This window comes from Theobroma cacao, chromosome 3 (assembly GCF_053813885.1).
Source record: "Theobroma cacao isolate CCN51 chromosome 3, ASM5381388v1, whole genome shotgun sequence".
In the NCBI taxonomy this organism is placed as follows: domain Eukaryota; kingdom Viridiplantae; phylum Streptophyta; class Magnoliopsida; order Malvales; family Malvaceae; genus Theobroma; species Theobroma cacao.
Window position 1 is genome coordinate 28,021,011 of NC_142641.1, and position 26,003 is coordinate 28,047,013.

Genomic DNA, 26,003 nt, shown 5'->3' on the forward strand with positions numbered 1-26,003 from the left:
TCCGGACGTCTCACCACCTTGACAAATAACAAAGTCGAGGAATTTACTATATTGTCCCTAAATTGATATAAATTAATTTAAACTACTAATGCTTGATATGTAAATGCAAAAATATGTCCGATTACCGCTTAATCACGGTATCGATTAAATTCGACCGATCACCCGATTAATCGGCGATTGTGTCCAAATCACCTCCAAATTAATTCATTTCTCCTCTAATACCTTAATTTACCACATACATTTAAATAAAGCCAAATTCAGCATTAGAACCCTCACAATTCATTATAGAAAAAATTTGGTCATTTGGTGTACTAGCATCGAATTTTTTTTTACATAACCGTTTCACCTTACTTCATCATTTTCCATGCCATTTTCCTTGAAATAAAAACAATCCCCCATTGATATTCAGCCCTCATGGTTCGGCCAACAAGGAACCCTAGAGAAATTGAATATTTCTTTTTTGTTTTTGTTCATAACCATGCTTAACTATCCCTAAACACTAACATAGTCTAAAATCAAATTATTCCAACAACAATTCCTCTTTCATACCCATTTTTCAGAATTGAATTCATCATGATAACTCAATATTCAACCATGGAAATCAAGAACAAAAGCATGGGTAAGCTAGGTATCAAGGAGAATTAAAGAAATTTTAACTTACCTAGCTTGTTTCCTTGATTTCTTCACTTTTTCTTTGAATTTCCACCTAGGTTTTCTTGTTTTTCCTTTTGTTCTTCCTTTTTTCTTGTTGCTGGATGTCTAGGCCGAATATGGTGAGGGAATTGGGGATTTAATGGGCTGATTTCTATAGAAAATAATAAAATAATCAAGCATGCCATGTGTCACATGCTTATTGGCCTAATTTTTAACTTTTTGACTTTTTCTTCTTAATTTTCCACCACAAATATTCTGGTATTTATCCAATCCTACCACAATTAAAATCCCTTGGTCTTGACAAGTGCTGGGCCAAAAATTTTACTGATTTGCCCCCGAGACAAAAAAATTACGATTTTGCCCTTATACTCCGAAATGTACCGGAATCTCATTATTTCTACTTTTCAACCTAAAATAACACTAATATTGATCAATATTAACCAAATGGGGCAAAAATTGTTTAAAAATTTTTTTCGTTTAGTCCACTAGTGGCAAAATTACCATTTTGCCCTTCTGCTCCATAGATACCGGGAATCACACTTTTTCACTACTAAACATCATTTTATATCCAATAATCATAATTATATTTCATATAATTATTCTTGGTCAAATGTGATCAAATCTTGGCTAAAAATCTCCATTTTATCATCAAATGGTAAAATGACCGTTTTGTCCCTAATTGGTCAATTTTCTGATGGACTCCAAACTGGACCTTGAACTCCAAATCACTATTCTAAGCCATTCGGTTGGTTTTAAAATTTTCAAATTCCTCTTAGAATTTCTATTTGAACTAGTTCAAGGCTCGATTTAACTTAGTTGTACCACTCGATACAATACCGTCTTTTAATCAAGCTTGACAGGGTCTCACATTCTCCCCCACTAATAAAAATTCGGTCCCCGAATTTAAATTCAATGTAGAGTGGCTAACCTTTACATATTGAAGAGGTGTGGATGCTTTGTCCGCATCTCATCCTCAGCTTCCCACGTTACCTCCTCGCTAGTGTGATTTCGCCACAACACTTTCACTGAGGCTACATCCTTTGAACGGAGCTTTTTAACTTGCCTATCAAGGATAGCTACCGGTTGTTCCTCATAGGTTAGATCATTTTGCAACTGAATAGTTTCATATCGTATTACATGTGATGGATCTGGGTTGTATTTCCTAAGCATGGACACATGAAACACGGGATGAATATTAGAAAGGTCTGGCGGTAATGCCAAACGATAAGCCACCGCTCCAACCTTTTCTAAGATCTCGAATGGCCCTATATACCGAGGACTTAACTTCCCTTTCTTGCCAAACCTCATTACCCCTTTAGTTGGCGAAACTTTCAAAAATACATGATCTCCTACTTGGAACTCCAAGTCTCTCCATCGGTTATCAGCATATGATTTCTATCTACTTTGTGCTGTTAACATCTTCTGACGGATCATGTGTATTTTCTCGGTTGCATCCTGCACCAATTCAGGCCCCAAAAGTTTCCTTTCTCCCACTAGCCATCCAATGGGTGACTTACATCTTCGTCCATATAAGGCCTCAAATGGTGCCATTTGGATGCTAGTTTGGAAACTGTTGTTGTAGGCAAATTCCACTAAGGGTAGATATTGTTCCCACCTGACACCAAGGTCTATCACACAAGCCCTCAACATATCCTCCAATGTCTGTATGGTCCGTTCAGATTGTCCATCAGTCTGAGGGTGGAAAGCTGTGCTGAAATCCAACTTAGTGCCCAATGCTTCTTGCAACTTTCCCCAAAACCTACTAGTAAACTGAGCTCCTCTGTCAGATACTATAGAAATGGGAATACCATGTAGTCGCACTATCTCATCCACATAAACTCGAGCATATTGGGCAGCCCCATAAGTAGTCTTAACCGGAAGAAAATGAGCTGACTTTGTTAACCGGTCCACTACTATCCAAATTGAATCATATCCCCCACTGGTTCGAGGCAAACCCGTTACAAAGTCCATAGCAATATGTTCCCACTTCCACTCGGGTACTAGTAATGGCTGTAGTAGCCCTGCAGGCTTTTGATGCTCGGCCTTAACCTGCTGACAAACCAGGCACTTGGAGACAAACTCAGCTACATCTCTCTTAAGTCCTTCCCACCAATACACCTCTTTCAAATCTTGATACATCTTTGTAGCCCCTGGATGTACCACATAAGCTGCCATGTGAGCTTCCTCCAATATTTCTCTCCTCAACCCGTCACCATCAAGCACATAAAGCCTGGTTCCATACCTCAACACTCCATCTGTGCCTTTAGTAAACATTTTTCCTTTCCTACCCTGAGGATCCTCTAAGGCCTTAATCACAAACTCATCTTTACTTTGTGCTTATTTAATCTTGTCTATTAAAATAGGCCTCACTCTAAAGTGTGCTAGCAAAGCATTTGTCTCCGCAACTTCCAAACGCACACCTATGTCTCCCAAGCTATGGATCTCTCTAACCAAAGATCTCCTACCAATGGAAATATGTGCCAAGCTTCCCATTGATTTTCGACTCAAGGCATCTACCACTACATTGGCCTTACCGGGATGATAAAGAATAGTACAATCATAATCCTTTAGCAACTCCATCCATCTACGTTGCCGTAAGTTAAGATCCTTCTGCTGAAATATATACTTCAGACTTTTGTGGTCTGTGTATATCTCGCAAGTCTCACCATACAAGTAATGTCTCCAAATCTTTAAGGCAAACACGATTGCTGCCATTTCCAAATCGTGTATGGGGTAATTCTTCTCATGCCTTTTAAGTTGCCTAGATGCATACGCAATCACCTTCCCATGTTGCATCAATACACATCCTAATCCAACCCCCGATGCATCACAAAACACCGTGTAACCCCCTGTGCCTTGCGGCAGGCTTAACACTGGAGCTGTGGTGAGACATGCCTTAAGCTTTTCAAAACTATTCTCACAAGCATCAGACCACTCAAATTTTGTATCTTTACGTGTCAGCTTAGTCAAAGGGGCAACTATTTTGGAGAAGTCTTTCACAAAGCGACGATAATAGCCAGCTAAACCCACAAAGCTTCTAATCTCCGTAACTGATGTTGGCCTTGGCCATTTTTCCACTGCTTCAATTTTCTTTGTATCAACTCGTATCCCCTCCTTAGATACCACATGCCCCAAGAATGCAACACTTTCGAGCCAAAACTCACACTTGGAGAACTTAGCATACAATCGATGTTCTCTCAAAATTTGGAGCACTATCTTAAGATGCTGCTCATGCTCCTCTCGACTCTTTGAATATATCAAAATATCATCAATAAACACCACTACAAACTTATCCAAATAAGGTTTGAACACTCGGTTCATCAAATCCATAAAGGCTGCAGGAGCATTCGTGAGCCCAAATGACATCACTAAGAACTCATAGTGCCCATATCTTGTTCGAAATGCGGTCTTGGGTATATCTTCGTTCCGGATTCTCAACTGATGGTACCCAGATCGCAGATCTATCTTAGAAAAACATTGTGCTCCTTGTAGTTGATCAAATAAATCATCTATCCTTGGGAGAGGATATTTATTCTTCACCGTCACTTTATTAAGCTGTCGATAATCAATGCACAGCCTAAGTGACCCATCTTTCTTCTTCACAAATAACACTGGTGCTCCCCATGGGATACACTAGGTCGTATGAAACCTTTATCCAACAAATCCTCCAACTGATCCTTAAGCTCTTTAAGCTCTGCAGGTGCCATTCTATATGGGGGTATGGATATAGGTCTAGTGTCGGGAATCAAATCTATGCAAAACTCAACCTCCCGTTCAGGAGGCAAACCTGGTAGCTCCTCAGGAAATACATCCACGAACTCCTTCACCACCGACACTTGAGTTACATCTCCAATCTTTGCCTGACTATCCTTTACAACAGCCAAGTAACCTATACAACCCTGTCGTAATAATCTTCTGGCAGATATGACCGATATCAAATTGGTTGGAGCATTACTCCTATCCTCCTGAATAGTAAATGATGGTTCACCGGGGAAATCAAATCTAACCAATTTATGATAGCAGTCCACACTAGCATGGCAGGGTGATAACCAATCCATCCCCAAGATTACATCAAAGTCTAAGGTGTCTAGCACAACTAGATTTACTGAAGTGTCTTTGTCCTTGACTCGCACTACACAGGACTCATATTCCCACTCGGCCACAAATATCTCCTTTAAAGGAGTAGACACCACTAATTGTTCTTCTCTCCTAACACGACCTCTACCCAACCGAGATGCAAAACATGGAGAGATAAAAGAATGGGTAGCACCAGGATCAAATAATACTCGAGCATTCATATTACAAACGGAGAGAATACCCGAGACCACGGCATTGGATGTTTGAGCCTCCTACTGTGTTAAAGCAAACACCCTCGCTTGGCCTCTACCAATAGAACTTTGATGTCCGGACCCAGATGGTCTGCCTTGAGAGGAAGTACCCGCACCTCTACCTCTTGATCCACCAACCTCCCGGCCAGATGAGACAGCAACTGACAGAGCAGATGAAGCTGGCTGGGTGGAACCACGAGCAGAATCTGGTGATTGATGTGCCATCGGACAATCCCTCCTAATATGCCCAGGTTGACCGCACCCGTAACAAGTTTTTGTAGTAAGGAAGCACCGTTCACTATGTCGTCTCCCACAAGTATCACAAGAGCGAATGACTTGACTACTCTGTCTAGAATCTTGCTGCCTCCTAGAACTGAAGGTTCTCTGTCCCACCCTAATATTAGCACCAGGTGCGTCACTCCCTTGCTGAGGTAACCGTGAGTCCCTCTGTGGACCCTGACGGCTAGAAGATGAACCACCACTGCTGAAATCTCTACGGCCCTGATAACCCTCTGTCTTGCCCCTTTTTGCTCTATCCCTCGCAGCCCTACTCTCACTGGTCCTCATCTCGATGCGTTGAGCACGATCCACTGTTGCAGAATAGGTAGTGAAATCTCGGGATGCCACAGCCCTAAATAATGGCTCCACTAACCCATCCACAAACCTCTGAATCTTCATCTCCTCAGTAGAAACGAGATAGGGTGCATAACGAGCTAGCTGCGTGAACTTGATGTCATACTCAGACACCGTCATGCTTGAAGTCTGTACCAAAGTCTCAAACTCTCTAGCTCTGGCATTACGCACACTGAGTGGTAAGAATCGATCTAAGAAGGCTACACTGAACTCACTCCAGGCCAACGGTGTTGCATTAGTCGGTCTGCCTCTACATAAAGAGCTATACCATTCCTGTGCCACATCCTCTAATTGGAAGGCGGCTAGCTCAACTGACCGAACACTAGAACATCCCAAGGCCTTACAAATTTTGTCCATCTTATCCAAGAAAACCTGGGGTTTCTCCGATGCATCAGACCCTGAAAATGTTGGAGGCTTAAGCTTGAGAAAGTCAGAAAGAGAAATATCTAGATGTCCCCTCTCCTCCTCATGATGTTGGTGATCGGCCTGTCCTTGGGAGCTAGGGGATTCTTGTACTGTAGGTCTCCCCTCTACCACCCTTTGTATATCTTCCATGCGGGTCGCCATCATCTCTACAACCCGGTTAACTCCCTGTAGGCCTGCCGCCAAATCCTCAATAGTAATACCCCTAGCTGGGTGTCTATCTACATCACCTGAGGACTGTCCCTCTTCTTGCCTACTCACAGGCGTATCCAACCCCACCGGCCTAGTGACCCTGCCACGTCTACCTCGGCCTCTCTAGGTGGATGCCCGTGGTCTATCTGCCATCTCAATGGGAGCATCTTGCTCCCCTGCCCGTCTTGAGGCGGCTCGTGTCTTAGGCGGCATTCTTACCTAGACAAAAGCAAACGCCTGTTATTAAACACATATTATAATCATACTTAAAGCAACAGGTGGTTTCTAAGATAGGGAATCTATGCGGTCATTTGGTTGTAAAATGTGCCGCGGTTCACACTTTACAACTGAAGTTCCCACATAAAGACCCGACTCTCCGCTGGACTAACAAAAAGGAAGTTCTAAGACATAGACAAACCTAGGGCTCTGATACCAATACTGTCACGACCCAAATTCCGGGTCATGATCGGCGCATGGGTCCTATGGACGTAATCCACTAAACCCAGGCAAGCCTATTATTTATCTTACTTATGATTCTATTTATTATCACTAAGTCCTATTTCATGACTTTGAGTCAAAATAGTGATATACATTGCCAACTCGTACTGGCATTACTCTTTTAAAATTTACATTAAGTTCATCTATACATAACAAAATAATACTCGACCTCCAGCGGAGTGACTCGGATGGATATACAGCTACCGAATGCCGAGACACCTACCAGAAGATGTACACAGATCTACAAGGACACCTCGTCCTAATTATCGGCTACCTCGTGATCTGAAAACATGAATTTGAAAATGGTGAGTATAAACCCAGTGAGTGAACAAGGAAGGGAACAAGCAACAATTAAGAAAAATTTAAAATCATGATGCACTTGTTTCAAACAATGCAATTTAGTTCATTCCTATTTAAAACCCCTCCAAACCCCAGAGTTTTTCGCTACAGCGAGCATGAATTTCGATGCAGTGAAAACAAAGCAACAAGAGAAACATTTTTCCTCACTCAACAAAAGCCATCCTGCTAAACTAATAAAATCAACCTAACATTCATGAAAATTCTCAAAGTATAATGTGTCAAATTTTACGTACATTACAACCATAAATCATTGTCCATCAATTTGCTATATCACACACATTTACATATGTATATATATATATATATATACGTATATACCCATCATCATCATCTCACCAACCCATCATCATCATCACCAGCTCATCATCATCATCATCACCAGCTCATGCGTACTCCCTACTCGCACATGGCTGGGTCATCACCGGATTATGCGCACTCTCTACTCGCACATAACCGGGTCATCCTCGGCTTATGCACACTCCCTACTCGCACATAGCCGAGTCAACATAATTACACAACATTATATTCAAGCATATATGTATATCAACATAATGCAGCCACATAGAAATCCATAATAACCTCCTTTCATAACATAAACCTTTTCTCAAAAGCTTGTTCCCAAGGCATTCATTTTCATGAAAAATTTCATAAAATCATTCAAACACTTTGTTCAAAACAGTCATATTCCCAAAACAATTTTGATAGGCAGTCCACTCACAGGTGTCCAAAATTCGGATTCCGGGTGAACTCTGACTAATAGTCCTCAGGCGTAATTCCTTTGCCTTTTCCGGACGTCTCACCACCTTGACAAATAACAAAGTCGAAGAATTTACTATATTGTCCCTAAATTGATATAAATTAATTTAAACTACTAATGCTTGATATGTAAATGCAAAAATATGTCCGATTACCGCTTAATCACGGTATCGATTAAATTCGACCGATCACCCGATTAATCGGCGATTGTGTCCAAATCACCTCCAAATTAATTCATTTCTCCTCTAATACCTTAATTTACCACATACATTTAAATAAAGCCAAATTCAGCATTAGAACCCTCACAATTCATTATAGAAAAAATTTGGTCATTTGGTGTACTAGCATCGAATTTTTTTCTACATAACCGTTTCACCTTACTTCATCATTTTCCATGCCATTTTCCTTGAAATAAAAACAATCCCCCATTGATATTCAGCCCTCATGGTTCGGCCAACAAGGAACCCTAGAGAAATTGAATATTTCTTTTGTGTTTTTGTTCATAACCATGCTTAACTATCCCTAAACACTAACATAGTCTAAAATCAAATTATTCCAACAACAATTCCTCTTCCATACCCATTTTTCAGAATTGAATTCATCATGATAACTCAATATTCAACCATGGAAATCAAGAACAAAAGCATGGGTAAGCTAGGTATCAAGGAGAATTAAAGAAATTTTAACTTACCTAGCTTGTTTCCTTGATTTCTTCACTTTTTCTTTGAATTTCCACCTAGGTTTTCTTCTTTTTCCTTTTGTTCTTCCTTTTTTCTTGTTTCTGGATGTCTAGGCCGAATATGGTGAGGGAATTGGGGATTTAATGGGCTGATTTCTATAGAAAATAATAAAATAATCAAGCATGCCATGTGTCACATGCTTATTGGCCTAATTTTTAACTTTTTGACTTTTTCTTCTTAATTTTCCACCACAAATATTCTGGTATTTATCCAATCCTACCACAATTAAAATCCCTTGGTCTTGACAAGTGCTGGGCCAAAAATTTTACTGATTTGCCCCCGAGACAAAAAAATTACGATTTTGCCCTTATACTCCGAAATGTACCGGAATCTCATTATTTCTACTTTTCAACCTAAAATAACACTAATATTGATCAATATTAACCAAATGGGACAAAAATTGTTTAAAAAATTTTTTCGTTTAGTCCACTAGTGGCAAAATTACCATTTTGCCCTTCTGCTCCATAAATACCGGGAATCACACTTTTTCACTACTAAACATCATTTTATACTCCAATAATCATAATTATATTTCATATAATTATTCTTGGTCAAATGTGATCAAATCTTGGCTAAAAATCTCCATTTTATCATCAAATGGTAAAATGACCGTTTTGTCCCTATTTGGTCAATTTTCTGATGGACTCCAAACTGGACCTTGAACTCCAAATCACTATTCTAAGCCATTCGGTTGGTTTTAAAATTTTCAAATTCCTCTTAGAATTTCTATTTGAACTAGTTCAAGGCTCAATTTAACTTAGTTGTACCACTCGATACAATACCGTCTTTTAATCGAGCTTGACAGTGTCTCACAATATAGTTATGGAAATTTTGAAATAGGCACTCCCTATTCACTTTACAATAGTGGGACACTACGTCGCTATCAATTCGGGTGCGTCTCTAGCTAATTCTACTTGCAAATCACCCGTTATCTCCTCCGATATGCAACCACGACAAACCTTCCTCATTTACACGATTCCTAGCAATAATTCAAACTTAATATATTTAATTGCACACATATACGGGCAGCACTTCAATCAATTAATCCTTAATCTAATTTCACATTTTTCATCCTCATCATTCACAATAATTTAACATGCAATCCATATACTTTCAACCAACCAAAGCCAACACAACATAATGTAGTCACATTGCATGCTTACCTCTCGATTTTAGCTTGAATTTCACATATAGTTCACCATTTCCTCACATCCTTGGTCATCATTGCTGCCACAAGCATAGACAATTAATACACATCTCATTTCTCTTGTCTACTTGTGATTTCAAGTTTAAAACACTTACCCATTGCTTATCTAGCTTAAAATCACCATGCATTCCAAGATCCACCTACATGCATGCATCCGGTTCTTGAATCGTCGAAGATTCTTGCTATCATAAGCAAAATCTCACATTATAATCAGTTCAAAAAGCATGCATTCAAACAAAATGATAATTTTTACCTTCTTTACCTTGGAATCTCTAAGCCGAACCACCAAGGTCTCTTTAACCTCCAACAATGGCGTGTGTGGGGAGGAAAACTTCTCGGCTTTTCTTTAACTCCTCTAAAGTCGAGCCTCCTTTTTAGCTTTTTTTCTTTTTGCCTTCTCATTTCTTTTTTTTTTCTTTCTCTTTCCTTTTTTCTTTCAAGCCGATTCTCTTTCTTTTTTTCCTCTCAACTCTTTCTCTTCTCTCGGGTGGAAGCCTCACAAAGCCATTTTCCATTTCCATTTCTCTTCCAAATGGGCTGACCTCTCAGGGCAAAGCCTTGAAAAGGCTTTCATCTCTCATTTTTCTCATACATAGGCGGATTGCCTAAGGTCACTTCCTTTTTCTATTTTCTTATTTTTCCTTTAATCACATGTCATGAAATACCCCATACTTTGATATGGTGACAAATAAAGTTGATCGAATGCAAATTGAAGTCAATTAAAATGTTTACAAGTGATAAAAGATGAAAGAAGTAGTTTAGGATAAAATATTTTGAAAGTGAGGCATAATAAGGTATTTCGGGTACCAAGAAGACAAGATAAAATTTTTAGAATAAAATAATAATTTATTAATAAAATAATATTAAAATATTAATATTTAGCCGGATATCAAAATCAATCAAGAAGAAGGATCATATGGTTGATCCAAGTGGGGGAGAAGATGACAAGCCCGACTTTATAAAAAAATATTTGTCATGACATACATGTGATGGATAGCATGTTTGCATGCTAAGAGAGTCCCGAAAAATTTACAAAAGTCGGTATTGTATCTAGACGTACAACAAAGTTGATTTAAGCCTCGAACTAGATCAAATAGAGAATTTACGATGAAATTAAGAATTTTAAAGTCCCATAATGGTTTAATATGGTGATTCGGAGTTCGAGAATCAATTTGGAGTGAAACCGAAATTTTCACTATCTAAGGGCAAAATGGTCATTTGCCACTTGGGGACAAAATGGGAATTTTAGAAAAGATTTTTTTTGCCCCATTTGACTTATTGGAGTATAATTTGACTTATTGGAGTAAGATTTGAGGTTTAGAAGTGAAAAATTTTAATTTCGGTATAATTTGGAGTAAAAGGGTAAAATAGTAATTTTGCCAACCCAGGGGCAAAATTGTAATTTTCCACCACTAGGACATTTTTCCAGCACATGGTCTTCCTTTATCCTCATTTTGACCATTGACTAATTGTGTGGTGGAGATAAAAGGGATAAAAATTTTAAAATTTTAAAAACGGGCCAATGACATGATGCCACGTGTCATGCCTTTATTAATTTATTATTTTCCTTTTTAAAAGGCACAAAATCAGCCCATCTTCCACCCCATGGCCGGCCAAACCAGCAAGAAGAGAGAGAAAATAAAAACAAAACCCTAGAGAGAGAAAATCAAAGAAAAAGTGTGAATTTTCAAGGAAATTAAGTGAAAAAGGTGAGATTTTTTCTATTAAGCTTGAGTTTTCTTATTCCCAAGCATTTCTCTTTATTTTCCATGATTAAATTACATGTTTTCATGATGAATTAAATTCTGAAAAAATGGGTTAGGAGAGAGAAACTTATTAGATTAATTTGATTTTAAGTTATGTTAGTGTTTTAAGTTAGTTTAGCATATTTAGAAACAAAACAACAAGAAAATAACTTATTTTCTCCCACAATCATTAATGGCCGAATTTACCATGTGTTGAGTGAGGATAAATTTGATTTTCATTCTAGGAGAATTGGTTAAGAAATGATGAATTATGAGCCTAGAAAAATAATGGGAATTTTCAGAGCAAAAATATGATTTTTTACCCACTAGGGGTATTTTCGTAATTTGCTATCGAGACTGATAAATTGAATCTCATTCACAGTCATTGAGTTAATTTAGTTATAATTGGAGTGTAGAAAGTGAGAAGAATTGATTTGGAGTTAAATTGGAGATAATAGGCCGAATTAGGTCAGCACCGCATTTAAGCGATAGTCGGATAAGTTGTATATCATATCATGCATATATACCGAGCCTGAATTGATTTTATAATGGTCAAGCATTGATGTGGTGAATTATGTATTGTACATTGTGGATAGGTGGTGAGCAAAGTACACTGGTAAAAGTACAAAAATTGTGCTTGGAGACTGGGATTAGGAGTACATCGACTCCTAGAACTGTGAGTGAACTTATTATCGTCTTAATTATCTAGAGTAGTTTTATACAATTGTGTGATTTTATAGAAAATGAGTTTAAATGGTAAATTGCTATGTTTTAAGAGAAATTGTGATTTTATAAAATGATTTTATAAATTTTCTGAAAAATCGAATATTGGTTTTGAAAAATAGAGTAATTGGAGACTGCCTGCTTGTGTTGTAAATTTATGGTTTTAAATTGAATGGCTTATGACAATATATGAGCATGAATGGCTAAACTGATTTTGGTGTCAGAATTATTTGTATTGTGTATTCAGCCTTGAGAGGCTAGATTGCGATAAATTTCCATGCCATGCTAGAATGAATTTTATTGAATTGGTGGAGTATATATTAATTATTTACTGCAGAGGGGGTTCCGTGGACCAGCCTATTAGAAGGGCACGATAAACTCCATTATATTATTACTTCGAACGGAGAGGCACGTAGGGTATCTCCTGGGGTAAAGCTTAGGGTTCACTTTATGCCAAACCACCACGTGAAGGGAAACTCAGCCAACGCCAAGGAACGACTGTATTTTTCTCAAACTAAAAATATATTTTAAGTGTATACAAAATTTTAACAACCTTGGTGGACTCGGTTGGATGCCCTGTGCAAGTTATCACTGAGTATGAGTTTTGGCATGAGCCAAAGTTTTAAGAAATTCATAAGCCAAGTTGATTACTCGATTTATATGGATTGATTTTATCTAGTTGAAATGAGTTGAAAGGTAATGAAATTACAGTATGATGATTAATTTTAATTGTCTCCATTTACTCGACTTTAGATAGTTTAGATAGTATCTGTTTACTCACTAGGATTTTATAATCTGACCACCCTCATTTCCTCACATTTCAGGCTCGGGGAATTCCATAGTTAGCTGACTTTGACAAGGACCTTCATTTGGACTCGAATCGGTAAAAGCTGTAGGTTTCTAGCTTCCGATGCATTTTGGATAGATGTGGGCCCACGTGTCACTGTAAAAGAAATTTTATGCTTTGGTTATTTGCTTTATAGTATATATGAATATAATTAACTTTTACGCTATAAGAATTATGTACCGATAGTTTTATGAAAATTATTTTATAAGAAAATAATTTATTTTATTGAATATTTTTATTATATTCAAATGGTCAAATTTTCACTTCAAATGAACGTTTTAGATACTTAATTTGTTTTTAAATCATTAAATATATATTTTCTGCTTACCTACTACATTTTTAGCAAGTTTTGAGATTTTAAAAAAATGAAATGACGAAAATGCCCCTGTGAGCCAAAAAAAAAAACAATATGTTATGTTATGATTTCGAAATGATTTGTAATCTTTCGTATTTTGATTATTTGATAACGATTGCTCATCGGGGAAGTGCGAAAGCTGATACGAGAGCCTTGAGAGGTTTCGATCGACATTCGGGGTGAAGAATGTTTGTCGAGGCTTCGCGGCGGTTGTCACGGGCTCGATGGGGAGTTTCGGGTCGTGACATGTCACGCCATGCAATTTCCTTTCTTTGTTATTAACGCCGCTTTCCATTGGTGGCTTGTTAATGCAATGTTTCCTTATCCATTCCTTTATCCTTTGGTTAGATTGCATTGCCCATGAATTGGTGCACATGGTATTTTATTCTTTTATTTCATTTGCATTTCATTTCACATGTATTTCTATGCATTTCATTTTCATTTCCTTTTAATGCCACCTTATCACCCAATAATATTTCATGCTATGATTATACCTTTTTCTTTTCAAATCACATTACCATCCTTACTTTGTTTACCATGGGCTATCTTTGCCGAACCATGGTTTTCTTTCAAGTAAATACACCGTGTTCTTTTTCTCTTTATCAACTTTCACATGGTGGGGTCCCACATGTTTTTCACTAACTTCTTCCTTTTTGCATGCAATAATTTACATGTAATAGTAACTTCACATGCAAATTCTATCAAGCTAAGTAATCTCACTTGCATTTCACTTGCATCCTAGTTGAATTTCATCTTTCTTTCCTTAACACAAATATGTACATCAAATATTCTCTTAACTTTTCATCATTTACAATTTCACCCCTTAACTTCTTATTCTTTTTAATTGGGTCCTCCCATCATTCCTTTAATTCCAATTCCTTCTATTTTCCTTCCCACTTGTACAACTAAAATATAAAATTTTCACTTCACCAAGGTGTCACTATAATATTTAAATATATACCTACTTTTTCTCACTTTAATTTAATGAAGGCACATGGGCCCCACTAAAGCTTCAAAATATTTCTTACTTCCACTCCCCCACTTAGATAAATTGTACAAATCACACTTCCTTCATGTAATATATCCAATTTGACATTAGTATTATTTGAATATCATTTTAATCAAAAATTATTATTTTATTCCAAAATTTTCCTTTAGCCTTCTAGGGCTCCAAAACATCTTACTTTGTCCTAGTTTAGCTCTATAGCACCTTTTTAACTCCACAACTTCGACTTCAATAAGATATTATTATTTTATTGCATAAAAAATATTTTATTCTAAAATATTCCTTTCACCCTTCAACACTCTTAAACACTTTAATTAACCTCAATTGATATGCAATAAGCTCTATTAGCCACCATATAAAAGTACAAGGTGTTACAACTTTTATGCATAGGAGCATAATGATTAGGGTGTATCTACGCTTCTATAATGAAAATACATGATGTACATTATGTATGAGCCATAAGTATGTCTAGTGGTAGATTTTTAGAGTAGAAAATAACTATGAATGATGTGATATGCCTAAAGATAGTTTGCCTAGGCTAATGATGTTAATATGGAGGTGTACATGATGAATATGTTTAGAAATGCTATATCTGGACTAGCTAATGTTATAAGAATTATGTGAATTGCTTAGAAGGACTGTCCTAGGCTAAATAATTAATATGTCCATGATTATGTGCTTGAGATGAGAAGACATGATTACGAAAGATTGAATATGTCATAATTATGATATAATCAGCTATGATATGATGTGAAATATGTATGTTCCATCCGAGGATGATTCCGGATAAGGTATATTATGAGGCTGAGTGTGTCTATATCCCTATGATTATGTATTTTCCGCTAACAGGGATGGTGGTAAGCAAAGATAGTGGTCTCGTCTTGCCTGTGATTCCCACTTGCTGTGTGATGATGATTTATGATGCCTACAAGGATGGTGGTCTCGTCTCGCTTGTGATTCTCGCTTGTAGTGCTATAATGCCATTGTTGAAATTATTCCGGATGATGATTATAGACTCCGTTGTTTGCTTCGGCAATGGGGCGTGACATGACTCCATCGTTTGTTGTAGCAATAGGGCATGACATGACATTGTGTGTTGTCTATCGGTTGGCCACCGCACGTGACCATATTATGTCCAAAGAGGACCACTTTATGCTATGTTATGATGTTGTGAATGTATAGAGTCATGCCATAGGATATGAAATGTATAACTTGATATGATGTTTTATGAAATGATGATTAAATGCAAAGGTATGATAATGTAAGGTGATGAAATGAAAGCTATGGAGTCTAAGGACTTATGCTTGATGAGGATGTTTATGAGGTACGCCTGTTAAACACGTGTGTAAATAGCCATATGGTGGACCTGTTCATATGATTTATGAAAGTCGATAGATGGCTATAATGATAATGATAATGATAGTCAAGATAGAGATAGCCTATTTTGTGTGTATGATAATGAGTATGTATGAACACATCATAGGTTGGCTGACAAACGATGATACTATGGTTATGATGGGTGATGTTCGAGCTGTCCCCCATAGAGATATGATGATATTTAGTATTGTATATGTATGTTTAGAGGATATGTTTGGCAACTATCCCTGCATAATTACAATTGATTTATGCTTTTGTTCACTAAGTATGAGTGTGACTCACCCCTTTTAATTTTATTATGCAGATAAATAGACATTGAGGATCAGGTGGTTTAGCGTTGTTGATGTCAGACATGTAATTTTAGCAAATGGTATGCTATCTACTAGTGATGAATCTTCGCTAAGTCCTAGACGAATCTTATGCTTCCATAATATATAAAATGGTTATGTTTTAGAATGGATTGTGTGGGTATTGTGTCACCCTATATGATGTCATGTAATGGGATGTTTAATAACTTGATGAGTTAGCCAATGCAAGACTATGCATATGTTATGTTTAAGACTTGAACGTTATGACTAGTTGAGGGGATAATGTTGAATATTAAGGATTTAAGATTACTTAAATGATGTTGGCCATGAGGCGTTTATGATTATGAGATATGTAAAAGAGGACTTACTTATGAAGGCTTCCTCGAGTGTCACGGGCTTGCTTGCCAAGGTCATGCATGTCAATCACAAACCCCGAATTTGGGTTACGACAGACTTGGTATTAGAGTGAACCTAGGTTATAGAGACTCCTAGGTTAGTCTATGTTCGTTAGTGAAGTATGACGAACTAATGTGGAGTCTTGTTCATACTTTGTGACTGCAGCACAATTCATGCTCTAGAGGTTGCATGTGAGACCTCGACCTTTATAGGCTCGTAACTAGGCATAGACGTAATAACACGGGCTAGCGGTAGTTTCATCATTTCCTTAGTAAGCCCCTAAAAGTAAGTTTGAAACAATATTAAGGCCTAAGTAGGCCTAAGGCATAAATGAATGATGAAAATATGGGTAAAATGACGAAAGAAATAAAAATGATGATGATTTCCACGGTAAGGGTAAAATGGTCATTTTTCACCTCGGATCAAAGTTTTTAAGTTTTCGTAAACCCAAGCATTTCTAGATCATTATGGACTTTGTTTCAATGTCAAAAGAGTAAAAAGATTGCATAAAGGATTATAGGAGAATAAGCTAACTAGTTGAGGGCATTTTGGTAGTTTAAGTGGAGTGGATAAGCTTGAGCTATAAATATCTCTTTCTTCTAGTAGCTTCTTCATTCTCCAGCAACTTTTCTTCTTCTTCTTTTTCTTATCTCACGTTACTGTCATCCTCCATGAAAGCTTGATATGAAAGCTCCATAACCTTCCTCAAAATAGCTCTAATTTTCAAGCTTCTGTGCACTTTTGCATAGAACCCTTGTACTTTTTCACTTTCTCACTTTAAAACCCTTGAAAAATCTTATTACCATACTTTTTCTCACTAGCTAAGTGTTTTAGAGAGAGAAAGAGGGAGCTTCAATATTAGCTTGAAAGTTTTTGGAAAGAATTTCAAATACAAACTACCAAGGTGAGTAGTGAATTAGAATTGATTTTTAGTGTTGAAAATGATTAATGTTTAGACTTGTGGGTGTTTTGGTAGTTGAGGTTGTTCATTCACTTTAGAGTGATTAGGATAGTGAACATAGATAGCCACCTAAATGGCAAGAGGAAGCTAGCTAAGAGAAAACTTTTAGAATTTATAAGTATGTGAATTGAAATAATGGTGATGCTAATGTGATGGTAGGTTCCAATGAAGCCCCATCACATCATTTGGACCATTAGGGAAGTTAGAGTTGACTAAAGGTTCAACAAAATACCGGTGAGTGAACTTGCATTTCAAAATCGTTTTGGGAGATATAATTGTATTTGTATGACACATTTAAATGATTTATTTTAACTTTTCTTTAAAAATGTGTGCTGGGGAACAAGCCCTTGATAAAATATTTTGATGTTGTGAAAATGAGAAATGTGTAAAAGGACAGACCTATGTGCTCCTATATTGTGTTGATATATGATATATATATATATATATATATATATATACGAACAATGTTGTGTAATGATATTGACTCGGTTATGTGAGAGTAGGAGTGTGCATAAGCTGATGCTGACTCGGCTATGTGCGAGTGGGAGTGCGCATAAGCCGATGATGACCCAGTCATGTGCTAGTGGGAGTGCATATGAGCTGATGATGATGGAAGGGTGTGCATGATGATTGATATGTATATATATATACATACATAGATATGTGTGTTATCAAAAGTTCATGAATATGGTATATGGTTGTAATGCATATGAAAATTTGACATGTTGAACTTTGGGAATTTATTTATGTTTCATGTTGTTTTTGTCATTTCCATAGGATGGCCTTTTCTTGTGGGAATTGAGACTTTTTCTTAGTGCTCTGTTTCTCACTGTAGCGAGAAAATTTTTGGAGTTTCTTGTTGTAGCGAGTTCATTCTCGTTGCAGCGAGAAACTCTTTGTTTGGCAAGTTGAATTTCACTGCAGCGAGATTCTTTCTTGCTGCAGCAAGAAACTTTTTATCCATTATGCTATCTTGCTGGTTTTTGCCATATTTTTCCATTTCATTTACACCATAGTTGATCATGGCTCTCAACATTTAGGGGTTTATTTAATTAAGTTTGAAATGAGGAATTTTAGAGAGAAACCCTCGTCCAATTGATAACTTGAGCCCAAATTTTGCTACAGCGAGAATGAATTTTCGCTGTAGCGAGGACCCATTGTTTACTTGACTTGAATTGCATGAATGCTATTAAAGTTTTCACTCTTCAAATCCTTTGTTGAGCATGGACCCTTTCCATCAAGTGATTTACTCATTTGGGGTTCACATAAGGGGTTGTGATAAGAACTAAACCAAAGTGCATTGTTTTAAAGATAAATGCATCATGATTTCTTCAAATTTTCCTTATTGTTGCTTGTTCTCTTCCTTGTTCACTCATTGGGTTTATACTCACCATTTTCAACTTCATGTTTTCAGATCAAGAGGCAATCAGTAACTAGGTCGAGGTGTCCTCATAGACTTGTATCCATTTGTTGGTAGGTATCAATGGCATTCGGTAACTGCACCTTTGCTATGGTTGCTTTGCTAGAAGTCTAGAGTCCTTTTTGTTGAACACACGTGCCCTGATGTAAATTGTTAAGACATGTATATATATATCTTAAGCGAATAGATGTTTATATTGATTAATGTTGCCATTATGTAATGGCATGGATGACATTATTTTGAATCATATAAATGTGAATATATAGTCAATAGAAAAGTATTGACATACTCATTAGTGAAAATTACGAAATACGGTTGTAAGAACGAATAATGAAATCAATGAATGGAGTCATGTAAATAGGCTTTCTTGGGCTTAGTGGGCTATGTCCATTGGGCCCAGGCACTGGTCATGGCTCGAAATTTGGGTCTTGACATTGCATGACTCCCCAATTCTGTAATAAGCTTACTCATGATTTTGAATTATGAACTTTGATTATGATTTTACTTTGTCTAGGTAAAGATGTTGCCTAAGACAAGAGTTGACTCAAGGGCTACAACAGAACATGATGACCTCGATGAAACTTCAGTTAGACCTTGGACATCTTCGTCAAGGAGTTGTGGAAGAGCTAAAGTAGCGAGATGTGCTTAAACTATTGAGTTCAGTGATATGTTTGTTGGTGATGATTATGAGCAAGCTAGATATGACCACCTAATGGGAGGAGGTGTCACTCTAGAAGATCTAGCAGCAGGGTTACAAAGTTTAGCAAATGAGTTTACTAAGTTCCGTAGTAAGGGCAAAGCATAACCAGGAGAATGGATAGATTCTCTTTCAGAGGACCTAGACTATATTCTAGTGACAAAGCATGGCAGTGGGACAATTATGGTGATGTAGGCAAATTTTATGAATCTTAAACCCCCTATGTTTATCAGCTTAGATGCAATAGACTATCCGCAGAGATTTCTAGAGGACATGGAATGTATATGCTCGACGTTGGGATGTTATAGCTGGCGATAAGTTGAATTAGTGGGATTTTGACTAAAAAAAGTGGCCGAATCTGGTTTGTGACCTTTAAAAGAGGAAGATCGGCTCCATTTCCATAGGATGAATTTGTCCAAGCATTTCTAGATTGATTTTTTCTTGACAACATTAGAGATGCTAAGGCACAAGAGTTTGAGACTTTAGTTTAGACCTCGAAAATGACGGTGACGGAGTATGGCATCTGATTCACCCAATAGTCTGGTTATGCACTTGATTTGGTCCTAACATAAGAAAAGAGAATCAAGAGGTTTGTGAGAGGCTCGATAGAGCCATTATTCAGAGTTATTGCCACCTAGAGGTTTACTTCCTACTTTGCAATGGTCGATGCGATTAGACTAATTGAGAGCTGTAGAATGGGGACCATGATGGAAAGGAATAGGGGTCGAAAGGCTATAATGGAAAGTCAATGAGGTTAGAGGGATTCTAGTGAGACGTAGAGTCCAATATCAATGGGTTGTAGGGGCTGATAGGGAACTACCCTTACACATAGGCTGCCTTAAAATAGTGATTCTTTTAACTTGTGAGACCTTGATCTTTATAGACTCATAGCTAGAAGTAGACGTGATATCACGAACTAGGGGTAATTTCGTCATTTTCTTAATGAGCCCCTATAAGTATGCTTTCAAACATTATTAAGACCTATGTAGGCCTAAGGTATAAATGAATGATGAAAATAAGGATAAAATGATGAAGGAAATAGAAATAATGATGATTTCTTAGTTACGGGCAAAATGGTCATTTTTCATCTCGGGTCAAAATTTTTAAGTTTTCGTGAACTCGAGTACTTTTAGACTATTATGGACTTTGTCTCAATGATAAAGGAGTAAAAAGGGTGCATAAAGGAAAAGAGGAAGACAAGTGGCCTTGTTAAGGGCATTATTGTAAATTACATGAAAATTAGATAAACTTTAACAATAAATATCTAATCTCCAGCAGCTTTTCTTTAGTTTTCCAGCAACTTCTCTTCTTCTTCTTCCTCCTATCCTCCTCTCCATTCCATGTTTATTTGCACCTTTGATGGAAGTATCCTTTGAAACCTTTAAAACTACCCTAAATGAGCTTTATTTCTCATGTTTTTCTACACCCTTTCATAAGGTTTTTCATGCTCTTCCACTTTTACACCTCAACAGCCTTTAAAAGTCTTTCTTATGTGCATTCACTCACTAGTTGGACGTGTAGAGAGAGAAGGAGTGATTTCCCTTATTAGCTTGGAAGAATTTTGAAAAGAAATTCAATTACAAATCCACCAAGGTGAGTGAACCTGCATTTAAAATATTTTGGGAAATGTATTGGTATTTGAATGAAGCATGCACATGATTTGTGTTTGATTTTTCCTTAAAGATTATGCAGGGGAACAAACCTTTATTAAAACGTTTTATGTGGTTAATGTGCAATATGATGAATCCTTGTGCTCTTATAGGATGCTGATATATATATGTTGTGTATCGATAGTTAATATTGTGTAATAAATATAACCGTGCATGTGCGCGATGTGAGGAATGCACATGTCAGCGATGACGAGTGCGAGAGTGTGGATGATGATATTGCCTATGTGCGATGTGGGGGATGCACACGATGGCTCTAACTATGTGCGCAACATGGCGGTTGCACATGAGCTGGGTGAGGCGGTGGTGGTATTGGTGTTTATATATATATATATATATTTATGCAATAGAAAGTTCATGAATATGGTATATGGTTGTAATGTATGTGAAATCTTGCATGTTGAACCTTGGAAATTGCTAAGTATTTTCAAGTTGATTCTGTCATTGTAGCATAATGGCCTTTTCTTGATATAGTAAGAACTTTCTTCTTGGTGTTCTGTTTCTCGCTACAGCGAGAAACTCTCGGGTTGGGAGGCTAGCTGCAGTCTTGTAACTCAGTATAGCGAGAATACATTCTCGTTGCAATGAGATGTCTACAGGTGGTTTCGCTGCAACGAGAATTCATTCTTGCTACAATGAGAAACCTTCTATCGCGCTTGCTACCTTGTTTGGTTTCTGCCATATTTTCCACTTCTTTAACATCATAGTTTATCATGGACTTCCAACATCAAGGAATTAATTAATTTAGTTTGAAATGAGGGGTTTTAGTGAGAAACCCTTGGCCAGCTGATGATTTGAGCCCAAATTACCTGCAGCGAGAATGCCTTTCTGCTGCAGCGAGGATCAGTCATTTTGCTTGACTTGCTTGAATGCTACTAAACTTTTCACTCTTCAAATTCTTTGTTGCGCATGGATCCTTCATCATCAAGTGATTAACCAATTAAGGGTTTAATGAGGGGTTTTAATAAGAACTAAACTAAATTGCATTGTTTTGAAAATAAATGCATCATGATTTCTTTAAACTTTTCTTATCGTTTGCTTGTTCCCTTCCTTTGTTCACTCACTGGGTTTATACTCACTGTTTTCAACTTCATGTTTTCATATCAAGAGGTAGTCAGTAACTAGGTCGAGGTGTCCTCGTAGATTCATTTCCTTGGTAGGTATTTCGACATTCAATAGCGATACTTTCACTTGGGTCTCTCTCCTAGAAGTCGATTATTCCTTTTGTTGTGCATAGACGAACTCGATGTAAATTATTAAGATGTATGTTTTAGACAATATATGTATATTTTGATTGGTAATGCAACTATGAGTTGGCAATGGTTAGCATTATCTTGAATTTGAATTATGAAATGTGACTTTAGGAACTTTTGATGAACAGCTCATATAAATAGGCTTGCTTGGGCTTTGTGGGCTATGCCATTAGGCCCATGCGTAGGTCATGGCTCGAAAATTGGGTTGTGACATAACTCTCTTGGGAAACGAGAGCTATTCAATGAGGCGTCAAATATAGGCCCAAACAGAGGGGTGTCCTATGTAATTGTTGTGGCAAGATGCATGGTGGACTATGTTTGTGACACCTAGTACCCTTGTATTATGAAACCTCGACCTTTATAGACCCGTAACTAGAAGTAGATGATATAACACGGACTAAGGGTAATTTTTTCATTTTCTTAGTGAGCTCCTAAAAGTAGATTTCCTAATATTATTAAGGCCTAAGTAAGCCTAAGGAATAAATGAATGATGTATATCATGATAAATAAATGAAGAAAATATAAATATTGATAATTTTCAAAATAGGGGCAAAATAGTCATTTTGCATCTCGGGTAAAAAATTTTACATTTTCGTGAACTCGGGTATTTCTAGACTATTAAGGACTTTGTCTTAATGTCAAAGAAGTAAAAAGATTGCACAAAGGATATGAGGAAGACAAAGTCACCTTGTTGAGGGCATTTTGGTAAATTACATGAAACTTGGATAAACTTTAAGCATAAATATCTCATTCCTCCAGCAGCTTCCTCATTTTTCCAGTAACTTCTTCTTCTTCTTCCTCCCATCTCACGTTTCTTTCATCCTCTATGAAAGCTTCTCTCAAAACTGCCATCACCCTCTCAAATTAACCTTAAATTTCATACTTTTGCCCATTCCTTCATAAGGTTTTTCATGCTCTTCCACTTTTACACCTCAACAGCCTTCAAAAGTCTTTGTTTAGTATATTCACTCACTAGCTGGACATGTAGAGAGAGTGTGAGTGATTTCCCTTATTAGCTTGAAGAATTTTGAAAGAGAATTCAACTACAAAGACCATCAAGGTGAGTATGAGTTAGGGTTAATCTCTTCAGTTGTTGATAATGTCTAGTAATTAGATTTGTGAGTGTTTTATTATTGAGGTTGTTTATTAATTTTTAGTGTGACTAGAGTAGTGCAAATAATAGCCATTTAGTAGTAGTTGGAAGTTAGTTAGGGATGACTAGTAGAACTTGATTTAGGAAATAGCTTTCAGAATGGTATTAATGCCTAGTTGGGTTGATGGCGATGTTGTTGTGTGTGATAGGTTCCAACGAAACCCCACACCTCTATTCAAAACATTAATCGAAGTTAGAGCCCACCAAAACATCAACAAAGATTGATGAGTGAACTTGCATTTCACAATGTTTTGGGAAGTGCCTACTTGTTTAAATAAATCATTTGAAAGTTTCAATTGTTTTTCTTTAAAAATATATTTGGGGAACAAGCCCTTGATGAAATGTTTCTATCTTGTGAAATGTGCAATATGAATAGTTCATGCATTCTCACATTTTATTGATATGTATATTATGCTTTGGATGCTCCTTTTGTGTGATAATATGGACCCAGCTATGTACGGTGTGAGAGTACACATGAGCTGATGATGATGATATTGCATTATACGTGTAGGGAGTGCACATGAGCTGAGTGTGACGGGATGGTATGCATGATGATGTATGTATATATATAAATGTTATAGAAAGTTTATGAAAATATTTGTGATTGTGTTGTATGTTGGCATTGTTAATTGCTCCCAAATTGTTTTTCATTTCAGCAAGAAATGGCTTTTTTGATGTGACAAGACCTCTTTTAACTAAGTTGCTTTATTTCTCGCTGTAGCGAGAAACTCTCGAGTTGGGGGAGTTACATTGGCCTAGTTCTCACTGCAGCGAGAAATTTGTTGAAGCTTTTTGCTGCAGTGAGATTTATTCTCGCTGCAGCGAGAAACTCGCGAGTGGACCCAAGATTCTGGTGTAGTGATTTTATTTTGACCACCTTCCGATAAGAAATGGGCAAAGTGGTAAACATCAAATGTAGTCCGGCCTCTTAGCTTTCTAATGACCCAAAAATCATATCAATTGGACTTCTGTAGTGGGAGTTATGCTTGAAAAATCGAAGAATATGCAAACCAAGACTGCCTTTTCGCAGTAGCGAGAAAAACCTCTATTTTCTTGTCTTGCTTGGTCATTGCTGAAATTTTCATTATATTCAAGTCCATGGTTTATCATGGATCTTGTAACATGAAGGGATTAAATATTCAAAGTTTAGGATGAGGGCTTTTAATGAAAACTTAGACTAAATTGCATGGTTTTATCGTAAGTGCATCATGTTTTCTAAAACATTCCTTATCGTTGCTTGTTCCCTTCTTATGTTCACTCACTGAGTTTATACTCACTCTTTTAAATTGCATGTTTGCAGATCCATAGCTAGTTGGGATCGAGATTAAGGAGACCACTCGTATTCACCTTTTGGTTATGGCATACGATAGCTATGCCTTCACCCAAGTCACTCCGCTGGTCATCAAGAATTTTGTATGTGGATTTACACTCGATGTAAATCGCTAAGATTTAGGCTACAAACAATAGATGTATATGTAAAATGATGATGCCATTATAAGATGGCAATGAATGACAGTATTTTGGATTAGTACAAATATAAATATTTGGTTATCTTGTTTATTATCGAAATACGTATAGTTGAGAATAAAGATTTGTGGTTAGAAATAATGGTGGGCATTATGAAATAGAATTTCATAAATAGGCTTGCTTGGGCTTAGTGGGCTGTGCCCATTAGGCCTTTGCGCCAGTCATGGCCCGAAATTTAGGTCGTGAAGAGCAACAGGGCTATGTATAATACCTTGTACTTTGATATGGTGACAAATAAAGCTTATTGGATGCCAATTGAGGTTAATTATAATGTTTAGAAATGATGAAAGATGAAAAGAATAGTTTGGGATAAAATATTTTGCATATGAGGAAATAATAAAATAATGATATTTTTAACGGAGAAGAATTTGTGAGATAAAAAGTAATTTGGAAGTCAATTAAGGCATAATAAGGTATTTTGGGTGCCAAAGGGACGAGAGGAGACAAGAGGAAATTTTTAGAATAAAATAATATTTTATTAACAAAATAATATTAAAATATTAATATTTTATTCAAGGTCAAAATTTTTTCATGAAGAAGCAGTATATGGTCAATCTAAGTGCGGGAGAAGAATAATGAGAGAATTTTGGAGAAAAATGAAGTTAATGGGGCCGCGTGTCTTTATTGAGTAAAGATAGCACGGGTAAATAAATATTTTAAATATTATAGGGATACCGTGTTAGAGTACAAACTTCATACTTTTTTTGTACATGTGTAGAAGAAGGTAATAGAAGGAAATTAGAGTTAAATGAGTGTTGGGATGACTAAATTAAAATG